Here is a 13,070-nt window from a genome sequence, read left to right as displayed (position 1 = left end):
GTTCTCCCCTTTTTCCTAGGGATGTGGCTTCCTTAGTGCCAAACTATAGTGAATGTTGTTTCTCATCTTGATCTAGCCACCAAATGGAGTTACCAGGCTCTGGGCTGGTACTGGGGGGTGTCTGCACAGAGTCCTGTGATGTGAGCCATCTTCAGTCTCTCAGCTGTGGATAGCAGCACCTGCTCTGGTGGAGCTGGTGGCAGGGGAGTGAAATGGAGTCTGTGAGGGTCCTTAGTTGTAGTTTATTGCACTAATTTTGTGTTCTTTGGCCTCCTGCCAGGAGGTGGTGCTTTCAAGAGAGCATCAGCTTTGGTAATATAGAAGTGATCATGTGGTGGGTGGGGCCCCAGAGCTCAGGAGAGAATATGTCCTTTGTCTTTGGCTACAAGGGTAGGTAGAGAAGAACTATCAGGTGGGGGCAGGGTTATGCATGTCTGAGCTCAGAGTCTCCTTGAGCAGGGCTTCCTGTGGCTGCTATGGGAGATGGGGGTGTGGTTCTCAGGCCAATAGAGTTATGTTCCCAGGGGGATTATGGCTGCTTCTGCTGTGTCATGCAGGTCACCAGGGAACTGGGGAAAGCTGGCAGTGACAGGCTTCATCCAGGTCCTATGCAACCCAAAAGGCTGGTCTCACTCCCACCCTGCCCCCTTAACAGCACAGAGTTTGTTTAACGGCAGTGGGTGAGCAGGACTGAGAACTTGCCCCAGGCTACCAGCCTCCTGGCTTTCAGGTTTCATGCCTCTGCGCCTGCTGTGGCTTCTGTGCTGTGTCTGCACTCCAGATTCACCCCTTCTTCAGAGTTCTGTCCAGGGATCTTTGCATTTGGTCAAAACTGTTACAAAGTAGCTGGAAGTTTCCTTCTTTCTGTGGTCTTTTCTCAGTTCCTCTGGCAACCCTCTCCAAGGACCTCTGCGAGACAAAGTCAGAAATGGCTTTCCTGGGGGCTGAGAAAGCCCATAGGGCTCTTTTCGCTGCTTCTTCTACCCCTGTATTTTGCTTAGTTCTCTCAAGTTGTCTCAGCTCCAGGTAAGGTCAAATCCTTCTCCCATAATCTGGACCTTCGGGTTCCCCACTGAGGGTGTGTGTCTGGGGGTGGACTATCCCTCTTTCCCACTTTCACACTTTGGGCACTCACAGTTTTTGGGCTGTTTCCTGGGATCTGCAGGAGCAACCTGCTTCCCTTAAAGGGTCTGTGGGTTCTCTCAGCCTTCCTGGTATGTTCCTGTGGTAGTTCTTGGAGCAAAAGTTCATGTCTCCACACACTGCTCTATGAGTCTGAGTGGAAGCTGCAATTCAGTCCTGCCTCCTGTCTGCCATTTTTCTCCCTTCTTGTATTAAATATTTAAATCTAAGACCTAAAACTATAAAACCATGACAAGAAAACCTTAGAAAAACTCTCCAGGACATTGGTCTGGGCAAAAATTTCTTGAACAATACCCCACAAGCATAGACAACCAAAGCAAAAATGGACAAGTGGGATCATATCAAGTTAAAAAGCTTCTGCACAGCAATGGAAACAATCAACAAACTGAAGATAAAACCCACAGAATGGGAGAAAAATACCCATTGCAAACTACCCATCTGGCAATGAATTAATAACCAGAACATATAAGGAGCTCAGACAGCTCCCTGGGGAAAAAAATCTAATAATGTGATTTAGAAATGGGCAAAAATTTGAATAGACATTTCTCAAAAGAAGCCATACAAATGGCAAACAGGCATATGAAAAGTGCCCAGTAGCACTGATCATCAGAGAATGACAAAAACTACATGACATATCATGTCACCTCAGTTAAAATAGCTTATATCTAAAAGTCACACAATAACAAATACTGGCAAGGATGTGGAGAAAAAGGAACACCGTACGCTGTTGGTGGGAATGTAAATTAGTACAACCACTATGGAGAACAGTTTGGAGGTTCCTCAAAAAACTAAAAATAGAGCTACCATACGATCCAGCAATCCCACTGCTGGGCATATACCCCAAAGAAAGGAAATCAGCATATTGAATAGACATCTACACTCCCATGTTTATTGCAGCACTAATCACAATAGCCAAGATTTGGAAGCAAACTAAGTGCCCATCAACAGATAAATGAATAAAGAACATGTCATAAATATACACTGTGGAGTGTACTATTCAGCTATTAAAAATGAGATCCTGCCATTTGCAACAACATGGATGGAAGGGAAGGTCATTATGCTAAGTGAAATAAGCCAGGTTAAAAAAAAAACAACAACATGGCATGTTCTCATGTATTAGTGGGATCTAAAAATAAAAACAATTAAAACCATGGAGATAGAAAGCAGAAGAATGGTTACCAGAGACTGGGAAGGGTAGTTGGGTCTGAGTGGGGTGAGGTGGGGATAGTTAATGGGTACAAAATATAGTTAGAATGACTAAAACCTAGTATTCGATAGCACAACAGAGTGACTACAGTTAATAATAATTTAATTGTATATTTTAAAGTAAATAAAAGAGTGTAATTGTTTGTAACACAAAGGATAAATACTCAAGGGGATGGATACCCTATTTTACATCATGTAAAATAGGTATATATTTTGAATTTTTGTGGGCACATGCTATGTGTATATATTTATAGAGTAGATAAGATGTTTTGATACAGGTATGCAATACCCGCAAAAATATACCCACAAAAATTAAAATAAAAACTTTTTTCAAAAAGTAAAGAGAGGAAAGTAGGACCCTTGGGAGTATTATGAATATATGAAATATGGATAGATACTCAAGGGAATGGATACCCTATTTTACTTGATGTAAAATAGTAGGTATAGATTTTGAATTTTTGTGGGTACATGGTAGGTGTTTATAGAGTACATAAAAAATGTTTTGATCCAGGCATGCAATACCCACAGAAATGTACCCACAAAAATTAAAATAAAAATTTTTTCAAAAAGTAAACAGAGGAAAGTAGGAACCTTGGGAGTACTATGAATATATTAAATTCATAGTGCTATGAATATATGAAAGTACTGTGAAATATGAATGGTGCTAAAGAAATGCAGCAAACTCAATAAATAAACCTAGAGACTAAAAAACACGTAGTGGGTCTTTTATCCTCCTCACTCGGCTCTTTGTCTTTCAGTTGGTATATTTAAATTATTAATGTTATGTATTTATTGATATATCTGACATATTTCTTGTTCTGCTTGTTTCCTCTGTTTTTCCTTTTCTGTTTTTTTTTTTTCTGCCTTCCTGTAGGCTACTTAAACTTTTTGGAATTTAATTTTTACTTTTCTATAGTTTTACTTTTGTAATTTTTTAGATCTTTTTGTGTGTATTTTTTAGTGGTTGCTATAGATATTACATTATAGAGACATAACTTATTACAGTCTATTGGTGTTGACTTTTTACCATTATGAATACAATTTAGAAATCATACCTCTCCTTTAAGTCCTTTTAATCTTTCTCATTAGTCATACAAAGATCTTATATATTTTCTCTATATACATTGAAAATCTCATCAGACAATATTGTCATTTTTTATACTAAGTATTTTATTGTATGTTGCTGCCAGTGTATATAATACAATTAACTTGTGAAATAGAAATTCATGGAAATTCAGAGAGGTAGACGTTAAGGATTGATAAAAGTAAACGTCTGTGTATTATGGCACACGTATTACAGGCAGAAGCTTTTGTATGTGCTTCAAGTTTAGTACTCTTGAATATTCACTGGTTCATGAGAAATAGTTTGGGAAACCTTTGAAAGATTCATTTTACTATGAAAAGGAACAGACCTTCTGAGGTCTGAAGGGATTCATACTTGAAGATACTCCAGTCAGCAGAGGTCTGTCTTGTTGAACATTCTGCAGACAGAATTGTTCCAAGCCTGCAGCTGCCTGGGAAATGTTTACACTGTTGAGCCTTGGCTCCAGCCAGAGCTGTTGAGCCACTTTTTTAATAGGAGAAAGTGGTTACACTGGAGGAACCAGACATGGCACATGCAAGAGTCTGACTGATTATTGGGTTGGTGGGTCATGGGTCCAGGGGTGCCAGATAGCAGAGCCATTATTGTCATTTTCATCACAATCATCAAACATAAACTTAAGAGGATAATAAAAGTCTATTGTATTTCCCATCTTTCCTCCTTTCATTGCTCTTCCTCCCTTCACGATGTTCCAAAATACTTCCTTTCTAATTTTTTGTTTTAAGAATTTCCTTTAACAATTATATTAGCATAGGTTTGCTAGTAACAAATTCTCTTAATTCTATTTCATATGAGAATGCCTTTATTTCTCCTTCATTCCTGAAAGACATTTTCACTGGATACAAAATTCTGGGTTGACAGTTCTTTTTTATTTTGGTCCTTAAAAAATCCTATGCCAATTTGAGGGGATAATCTAGAGTTCTTACTCAGTCTCTGTTTACACCTTGGGTGAGGGATGACATCTCACTATGCCTTCTCAAATTGCCCCCACTGACACTGCAGGGTAGGGGCAGTGCTTAGTATTATCCAGTGTATTCAGAGGTCCTGGCTCCACACTCAAACTTCTCTGATCCCATTGCAGTGCTTTACCACACACACAGCCAGGTGAGGGTGGAAGCTTCTGATGACCAAGATGAGTTAAGGCCAGAGTTTTTTATGTAGTGTTTGCTTGAAGTAGGACAGTTACTGTCTAAAAGTTTTGTGTCTTGCTATGCTGCATCTCTCTTGCTCCTTTGACTAGAAAGAGTAGGCTTTTCTTAGGTCCCTCTTGTCTCAACACATTGGTATTTCCAATATTTAAGCACCCAGTGGGACATATACGAAGCAGAAAGAAAACCCAGGAAACTCATTGTCATCTTGTCACTCAGGACCTGAAGTCCCTGGCCAATGTGCCTTCTTCTTGCCATCTTTCAGAGCATTCCTATGTTTTTCTTATATGCAATATCATACGTTTTCAGTGGTACTTAGTGGGAAGAACAACAGAGGAGTTCATCTACTACATCTTTTCCAGAACAGAAAATCCAATCACATTTTAAAAATTGGGTTGTTTGCCTTTTTATTATTTGGGAAGAACTGACATCTTAAAAATATTTAACTTTTCAATCAATAAACATCATTTATATCTTCATTTATTTAGATGTTGTTGAATTTCTCTCAGTAAAGTTTTCATTTCTACCTTGAAAATCCCCATTTCTTTATTCACTATGTCCATTTTCCTTTAAATTAGCAAGCATAATAATTGTTTAAAATCCTTATCTGCTAATTCCAATATCTTGATCCTTTCAGTGTCTGCTTCTTGTTTGTTTCTTCTCTCAATAATAGGTTATATTTTCTTTTTTAACATATCTTACCAGTTTTATTTATTTATTTATTTATTTATTTAATTTATTTTTTTGAGACAGAGTCTCGTTCTGTCACCCAGCCTGGAGTGCAGTGGTGCGATCTCAGCTTACTGCAACCTCTGCCTCCCCGGTTCAAGCAATTCTCCTGCCTTGGCCTCCCTAAAGGCTGGGATTACAGGTGTGTGCCACCATGCCTGGCTAATTTTTGTATTTTTTAGTAGAGATGGGTTTCACCATGTTGGCCAGGCTGCTCTTGAACTCCTGACCTCAGGTGATTTGCCCGCCTCAGCCTTCCAAAGTGCTATCTTACCAGTTTTGAAATCTTATTCGGAATACCGTGTTTTAAGCAACACTGGAGACTAAAGTATGATTTTCTTTTAATTTTATTTTGTTTTCGCTAGAGGTTTCAATGCTATCTTCTCTCTGACTGCTAGAATAGGAGCTACTTATTCAGATTTCAAAAAAGATCAAGTTTAACTGGTACTGGTTCACAGCTTTAATAGATTCAATTTAACTTTGGATAACATAGTTTTTAACCTCTCACACTGCTGCTATCATGTTACTGACCTCTATATTCTCAGCAGTATTTGAGCTGGAAAAGAGTTGTGACTCAGTTTTAGATAGATTTGATTAACCTTTGGATTGAATCCCACCAGGGGTCCAGAATTCAAGTACCAGTAGAGTCACTAGCACCTTCTTTACTGCTGCCTTCTCAGTAAAATTTTGTAGATAAAAGAGAATTATTAAGTTGAGTGATATATTTTTTGTATTTAGGGATCATCTAGATCTCTGTCTATTTATTTTTCCATATCACCTTAAATTTAAAAGTTCAACTATTTTACTTTCCCTTGCAGTGGTATCTATTGTAGGTTTTCTTTCCTATCTGTTAAAACCCAAACCAGTTGGTTGACTTCATGTATGGAAGTTGATATAGCCATCTGCTCAACTCTGAAGGGTTCTTCCTTCTCCGGATGTCAGTTCACCAACATTTCCTTGAGTCCACAACTCTTTGATAACTCAGTAAAAAGTATGATGATAATTTTACCTTCATTTTCTTGTTTGTTATCATAGAAGCGAAGATATTTTTCATTCTTTCGCAATCTAACCTGATGTTCATGAAAGTGTTGTTTACTTGCATAATTAGGTTAAATTGTGGTTAAGCTGCAGCCGAGAGACACTTATCCATGGTTGGGTTTATGTTAACTGGTAAAATATGACTCCTAAAAATTATTAATATATAGCAAGAACTTCTCCAATGTTCATACCTTTGGACTGATTTTTTTTCATCATAAGTACTTGAAAAATAATCAGAATTGTGGATAATTATTTATATCCCAACTGGTAATTACAGTAGTATTTATAAGAAAAAATTGGAAATCCCCCAAATCTTCAACAAAAGAGGAATGATTAAATTATGGAGAATTCAAATAATAAAATATTACTCAGTAATTAAAAATTTTGTATTGAGTTTTTAACAATTTGGTAAATTATTATGATATGCTAATAGAATGAGTAAGTACAAAGATAGAAATCTCTAGTTTAAGCTCAATTATGTAAAAATATATATTCACAGAGTATATATCAATATATCAAAATACTCTCTCTAGTATTATATCCATTACATGTTTCTGTAATTTACCTATTTTGACTATGACAACTTTAAGAATAAATGTTAGAAGTCCAATATAGGGACTGCCTAGAAACAAAGGTAAGAATGGGTAGATGATTAGTTTGGGAAGGAACTGGCATGAAAACAAGGATGAAGGGAATTGAACAAAGTAACAGATACTTGTAAAGCTAATATAATTAAAGATATAGTGAAGCAGATGAAGTCCTTTCAATGAGACATGTTATGTTTTTTGAGAGAATGCAGCTATGGCAGGAAATGTTCAGCTAATTAGTAACTAAGACTGAGTTAATGTTACATATATACTAGGCCAAAGCAAGAGCTGAAGAACTTGTACATCCATCACATGGCTTGCACAAGAAAAACAGTAGTAAATGCTTCTTTAGGGTCACACCTTGTTTGAATTTTACCTGGTTGCATATTGCAACCTAATGTTATGATTATTTTTTCTTGTAGCCTAATATTATATCACAGGCAAGTGAATAGGATATTGAGGGGTATACCAGGCTCCTCCCAGGCTTCATGGTTTTGCGTTCCATTAACAGCTTATTTAATTCTTTCAGAATATTGTAGTCAATCACTTGAGATAGGGTTGCATAACAGACTTTTTAAGGGAGTGTAAATCTAATTATTCTATCATGGCATGTTGCAGAAATTATATTTCTTCAATTAATAATATTGTAAATAATATAATAACATTATTATAATAGACAAAGAGGCCATTACAGTTTAATAGTGATTAAATTGTGAAGACTGGAGCTAAATTTTAAGGGTTTGAAATCTAGCTCTACCACCTACTACCAATGTGACCTTGAACAGATCACTTGACCTTTCTTTGCCTCAGTTTCTTCATCTGAAAAATGGGAATAGAGTGACTGCCTTTTAAAGTAAACGTGATGATTAAATGACATGTAGTAAGACTTATGTTGATATTAATAATTCTATTATTATACATCAATTATGGTCTTCTCTTTTCTTTGCACCAAGGATGGGGGATGATCCCTGGGAATAAAAGATAGGAAAGCTGAACTGTATATCAGCATCTCTGTGTCACTGATATACCAAAGTCTTAAAAGGGAACGTCAGTTTCCACTTTCTCAGCTCCCTTAACCATGTGTGTCACTAGTTTTCCTCTTCATGGTGGGATTTTCCAGGATGTACTAATAGAACACAATCTGAGTTTGGATGTTAAACATAGCAGCACACATACATGCACCTAGAGCTGATATAAAACATCCTCATTAACACATACCAATCCAAAGAAACATTCTATTTAATGCAGAAGTTGTAGGTGGAAAAGAGAAATGATTTTTTTTTTCAGAATTAAAAACGACAAACGCAGCCCATTTGTCATCAGTCATCAGCCTCCCACATTACATTTTCCTTTGAAGGTGTATTCATATTTTTTGTTTCAGGGCAAAACTTCTGGCCAATCTACTGTTTTTTTTCCCTGTTGGCCCAGTTAGAATATACTTTTTTTTATTAAAAATAATTGTATAGATCTAAATTATACAACTTCTATTATTTGCAGATAAGGTAATTTTAGATATGGAATTTAATCAGTCTACTAAAAATATTTATACAGCAGCTTCTATTTCTCCAGGTCTGAACTTGATGATGTGAACAATACAGTTAAATTATAAGGCATGAGTTCTTCCAAGAAGCTGACAGGATTCAGCCCACAGATGTCAGTAGGCCTGCAGTGTCTGTGTAAATAGATTTGGCCATTTATAAAACTGAGACTCAACTCAAAATTTATCATTTTAATTCAGGTGAAACAAAAGGCAAACTAAATAAATAAATAGGCTCTCCACTGCCAAGGATGGCCTTTTCACACTCCCATGCAAAAGACATCAGGACATCCCATGGCCTGAGTTTGGGTTCCTGGAAAGGGAAGAGAAACATCTTTTTTGTTTGTTTGTGATGGAGTTGTTGCCCAGGCTGGAGTGCAGTGGCGTGATCTCGGCTCACTGAAACCTCCACCTCCTGGGTTCAAGCGATTCTCCTGCCTCAGCCTCCTGAGTAGCTGGGATTATAGGCACATACCGCCACGTTCAGCTAATTTTTGTATTTTTAGTAGAGACAGGGTTTCACCATGTTGGCCAGGCTAGTCTCGAATTCCTGACCTCAGGTGATCCACCCACCTCGGCCTCCCAAAGTGCTGGAATTGCAGGTGTGATCCACTGCACCCGGCCGAGAAACATCTTAATACATTAGATAGGTAGGTATGTAGGTAGGTAGGTAGACAGACAGACAGACAGACTGATAGATTAGTTAATGGGGTAGCTATTAGGAAGAACAGTCTGAGCAAAGCACTGATGACTTTGCATGTATGGATGAAAAATATCAATGATTACAGGTAGAGAAATACAATGCCATCTTAGACTTTCTGTGCAAAGCATATGATAGACATGCAGGTAAATCAAAATGGAAATGTTTAGTGTCAAGCACATAGTAAATCCAATAATAATGAATGAACAAATGAAGGAAAGTACAAAAATGTTGTGAAAAAATATTTGCTACAAATACTCATCACTCAAGAAATAGAAGTGATCTGAAATAAGAATATCTGAGTACCATGTGGCAAGCAATGATGTAGGGAAGAACAATTGACATCTATTAAATGCTTTGATGTGCCAAGGATTATACAAGCATTGTCTTATGTAATTCTCATAACAATCTAGTGAGTAGGTACTAGTATTGAAATTCTATAGTTTAGGAAACTGAGACCAGTAAATAATAAACCTGGAGTGTGCACCAAGATCTGGCAGACTTCAGAGCTCATGCTTTTTACCATGAGCCTCTACTCTCTTACCAGAAGTTGAGGTCTGACTGCTGTTATCATGTATTGCTTTTCAGACTAATGAGTACAATGTTTTAATATTGTAGTTTGGAAATTAAAATGGAAATTTAATATTTCAGCCAGGGCTTCCTTCCACACCACAAGTAACTGAATTAAATATACTGGGAAAATGAAGCAATCATATGTGTATTATGCTGGACTCTTCCCAAGTAACAGGGTCTCTCTCAGAGGTCAGGTATCCACAGAGGATTAACAAGTAATTCTGATAAAGGTTACCTCTTCAACATAATGTCAGACTACCTCTTGCACCAGGCTCATGAAAATCAGGCCTGTGACCCAGTGGGAGTGCCAAAGCACTGGATTTCCAGGATTACAGTCATCCACCAGACACAATGCAGTCTCCTTTGGCTTATCAAGAACACTGAAATATCTGTCCTCAGATGGGACTTTTTTTCTTTTTTTTTTGAGATGGAGTCTCACTCTGTCACCCAGGCTGGAGTGCAGTGGCGCGATCTTGGCTCACTGCAAGCTCCGCCTCCTGGGTTCACGCCATTCTCCTGCCTCAGCCTCCCGAGTAGCTGGGACTACAGGTGCCCGCCATCACACCTGGCTAATTTTTGGTATTTTTAGTAGAGACAGGGTTTCACCGTGTTAGCCAGGATGGTCTCGATCTCCTGACCTCGTGATCCGCCTGCCTCGGCCTCCCAAAGTGCTGGGATTACAGGCGTGAGCCACCACACCTGGCCAGATGTTTTTATATTTGTATATATATGCTTCCTAATTTCAGGGCCACCTTTGAAAACATGATTTGTAATAAAAAATAATTTCATAAAGCTTTCCTATTTTTGACAAAGTTCCAAATAGCCTCCTCCCCTCCACACTGTCCTCAGCTATTTTTGAAAGCACAGTTCTGATCATGGAGCTCCTCTGCTGGAAAAGCCCAAATGGCTGTTCAACTCGGATTGGTTGTTAAGGTTTTTACAATATACGTCCAAACTATTTTTCAAACTTTGTCCTCAACAACACCTTCTTCTCTTTGCCCCAAACTGTGCCCTTTCCCAAACATTCTTACACTTTCAGATCTCAGAGCCTTTGCTCCTGCCATGCCTTCGCTAGGGTATCCTCTCCCCTCCCATTCTCCACTTGTCCACTATTCCTACTTATCGTTCAGGAAATTACAGATTACATTTTCTACCAATTCTTGTTATCCTTGAGTTTTCCAATCAGAATTGCTTTCTGTTCCCTTTGAGTCCCATGGCTTGGTGCATATGCCTTTAATATTTATCACAATTTAACGTGATAATTGCCTATATTCCTATTTTTCCCACTAGATTATGAGCTTCTTATGTAAAAAACAACAACAACAAAGGTTTATTCATTTTGGTGTCTTGTTGCCTAGCCAGAACATTTAGTGAACAAAGATCAACCATTAGTTAGTTGATTTTAATCAACTGGTGATGACTGATTCAAAAGATTCTTGAAGTCTAAAGAATAAAGTTCTCAGATTAAATTTGATTTCCAACTGGTCTTATTTTTATGGAATTCCCCTTTTTTAGATGAATAAACAATGTGGAACTCTTGTATTGTTTAATTTAAATGCCTCTTTCACCTTCCAATTAATTTTTTCCAGCCAACATTAGGAGCTTGTTTGTATCTTACAGAAAAGACTGGAGGGTCAAAGAAACATTCCAAATGCAGTATTTTACTGTGAGAAACACTGGCTTAAATAAAGAGAAGATAAACATACTTAACAGACATCCCAGTGTTTAGACCAGTTAAGGAAAAATTTAATCAAGAGGCCAGGAGACAGCTCAATGACTCATGAATATTTAACATGAATTTCATTAAGCCTAACAACATTGAGAAATGCTGTTATACTTACAGGAGTACCTTTGGAAATGGTCTGTAATACCCAAATGCCAACTATTGGATAGCCCTTCAATGTAAATCATATATTTGAACATTAATTTATACTCTACCAGAATTAGGAATCATTGATAGAGCCAAGTAAGATACGTGGTAAATGTAATATTGTCCTTAGTTTAAAAAGCCATTTTGCTGGGTTTGAATTGTTGAATATAGGCAAATATGAAATAGTATTTTGGGAATAATAGTATGGTTATGGTAATAGGAGCAAAGAACAATCTGTGGACTGGAGACGTGCCCCTAACTTTCCCAAAGGCCTTAAACTAGGGATCCGGCAATAGGAAAGGTTGAAGGAGAAGCATATTTTTAACCCAGTTCTCATTGCACAAAATGGGGCACAAAGCAATGGCTTATTTCCTTTTCTCCTTGCTTCCTGTGGCTGGACATTCAGTGGTGATTGAAGTAGCATATGATACATCATTTGCAGCTTTCATATCCATGACCTTTAAATTGATTTGCCCTATTTTTCACTTACTGTATTTCCATCTTGATTTCAAAAACTTGCATCTCAATCATACTAGGGAGATTTCTGAGCCACAACCACTTCAAGCCATTAATCTGCTGTATCTTACATATCTGACATCAGCATGACAAAGTGTTGGAAGTAAGGGCGATGTGCTGTAACAGTTGTCACCCCACCCATCAGAGATTATATTTGGCTGACCCTTCAGGTGACCCCTTCTTCATTCATTCTTCCACATGCTTCCTTTCAGACCAGAAGATTGGTGGAAGAGAATGATTCACCCAGAGAAAGGAAGGCCAGGTTTTGGTAGTGGGTATGATAAATGAGTGAAATATGATGAGTAAGAAAGGTAAGTTAGAAAATGAAGGAATTGGTACCCCAGTTGTATCTTTCTGTTTTCCTGGTTTAAGGATTACCATTAATAAATTTTGTATATTACTTTTTCTTTCTTATGTTCAGACCCAAATATTGAATTCCACTCTTCTAATAACCATTTGTACTGAGTCAAACACAGGTTTTACATGTTTCACTTAATAGTATATAAAGCTGAAGGTCTTTGAGTAAAATTTCAAAGTGTTTTATGTTAAAGAATTATATTAAACAGGAATAGTTTGAAATCTTTTCTATACCTAGAAAACCCCATACTTTTGGCCCCAAAGCTCCTTGATCTGATGCACAACCTCAGCAAAGTTTCAGGATACAAAAACCAATGTCCAAAAATCAGTAGCATTTCTATACATCAACAATATCCAAGCTGAGAGCCAAATCAAGAATGCAATCTCATTCACAATTCTATTCTCAAAAGAATAGAACACCTGGGAATACAGCTAACTGGGGAGGTGAACGATCTCTACAATGGGAATTACAAAACGCTGCTCAAAGAAATCAGAGATGACACAGAAAAATGGAAAAACATTCCATGCTCCTAGATAGGAAAAATAAATATTGTGAAAATGGTC

The 13,070-nt window shown here is 37.5% G+C and overlaps 1 long non-coding RNA gene and 1 pseudogene across 1 annotated transcript in view; one reads left to right on the top strand and one right to left on the bottom strand.

Annotated features, from left to right (window-relative positions):
- LOC134728801 (uncharacterized) overlaps positions 1 to 13,070 on the top strand; it is a 303,662-nt gene that overhangs the window by 219,038 nt on the left and 71,554 nt on the right. The window lies entirely within an intron of this gene.
- On the bottom strand, positions 2,819 to 4,233 carry LOC112436886 (guanine nucleotide-binding protein G(I)/G(S)/G(O) subunit gamma-5-like; annotated as a pseudogene).

Source organism: Pan paniscus, chromosome 14, assembly GCF_029289425.2.
Source record: "Pan paniscus chromosome 14, NHGRI_mPanPan1-v2.0_pri, whole genome shotgun sequence".
NCBI classification, from domain to species: domain Eukaryota; kingdom Metazoa; phylum Chordata; class Mammalia; order Primates; family Hominidae; genus Pan; species Pan paniscus.
Note: the sequence above shows the minus strand (reverse complement) of the source record. Positions and strands in the feature narration are given on the sequence as shown.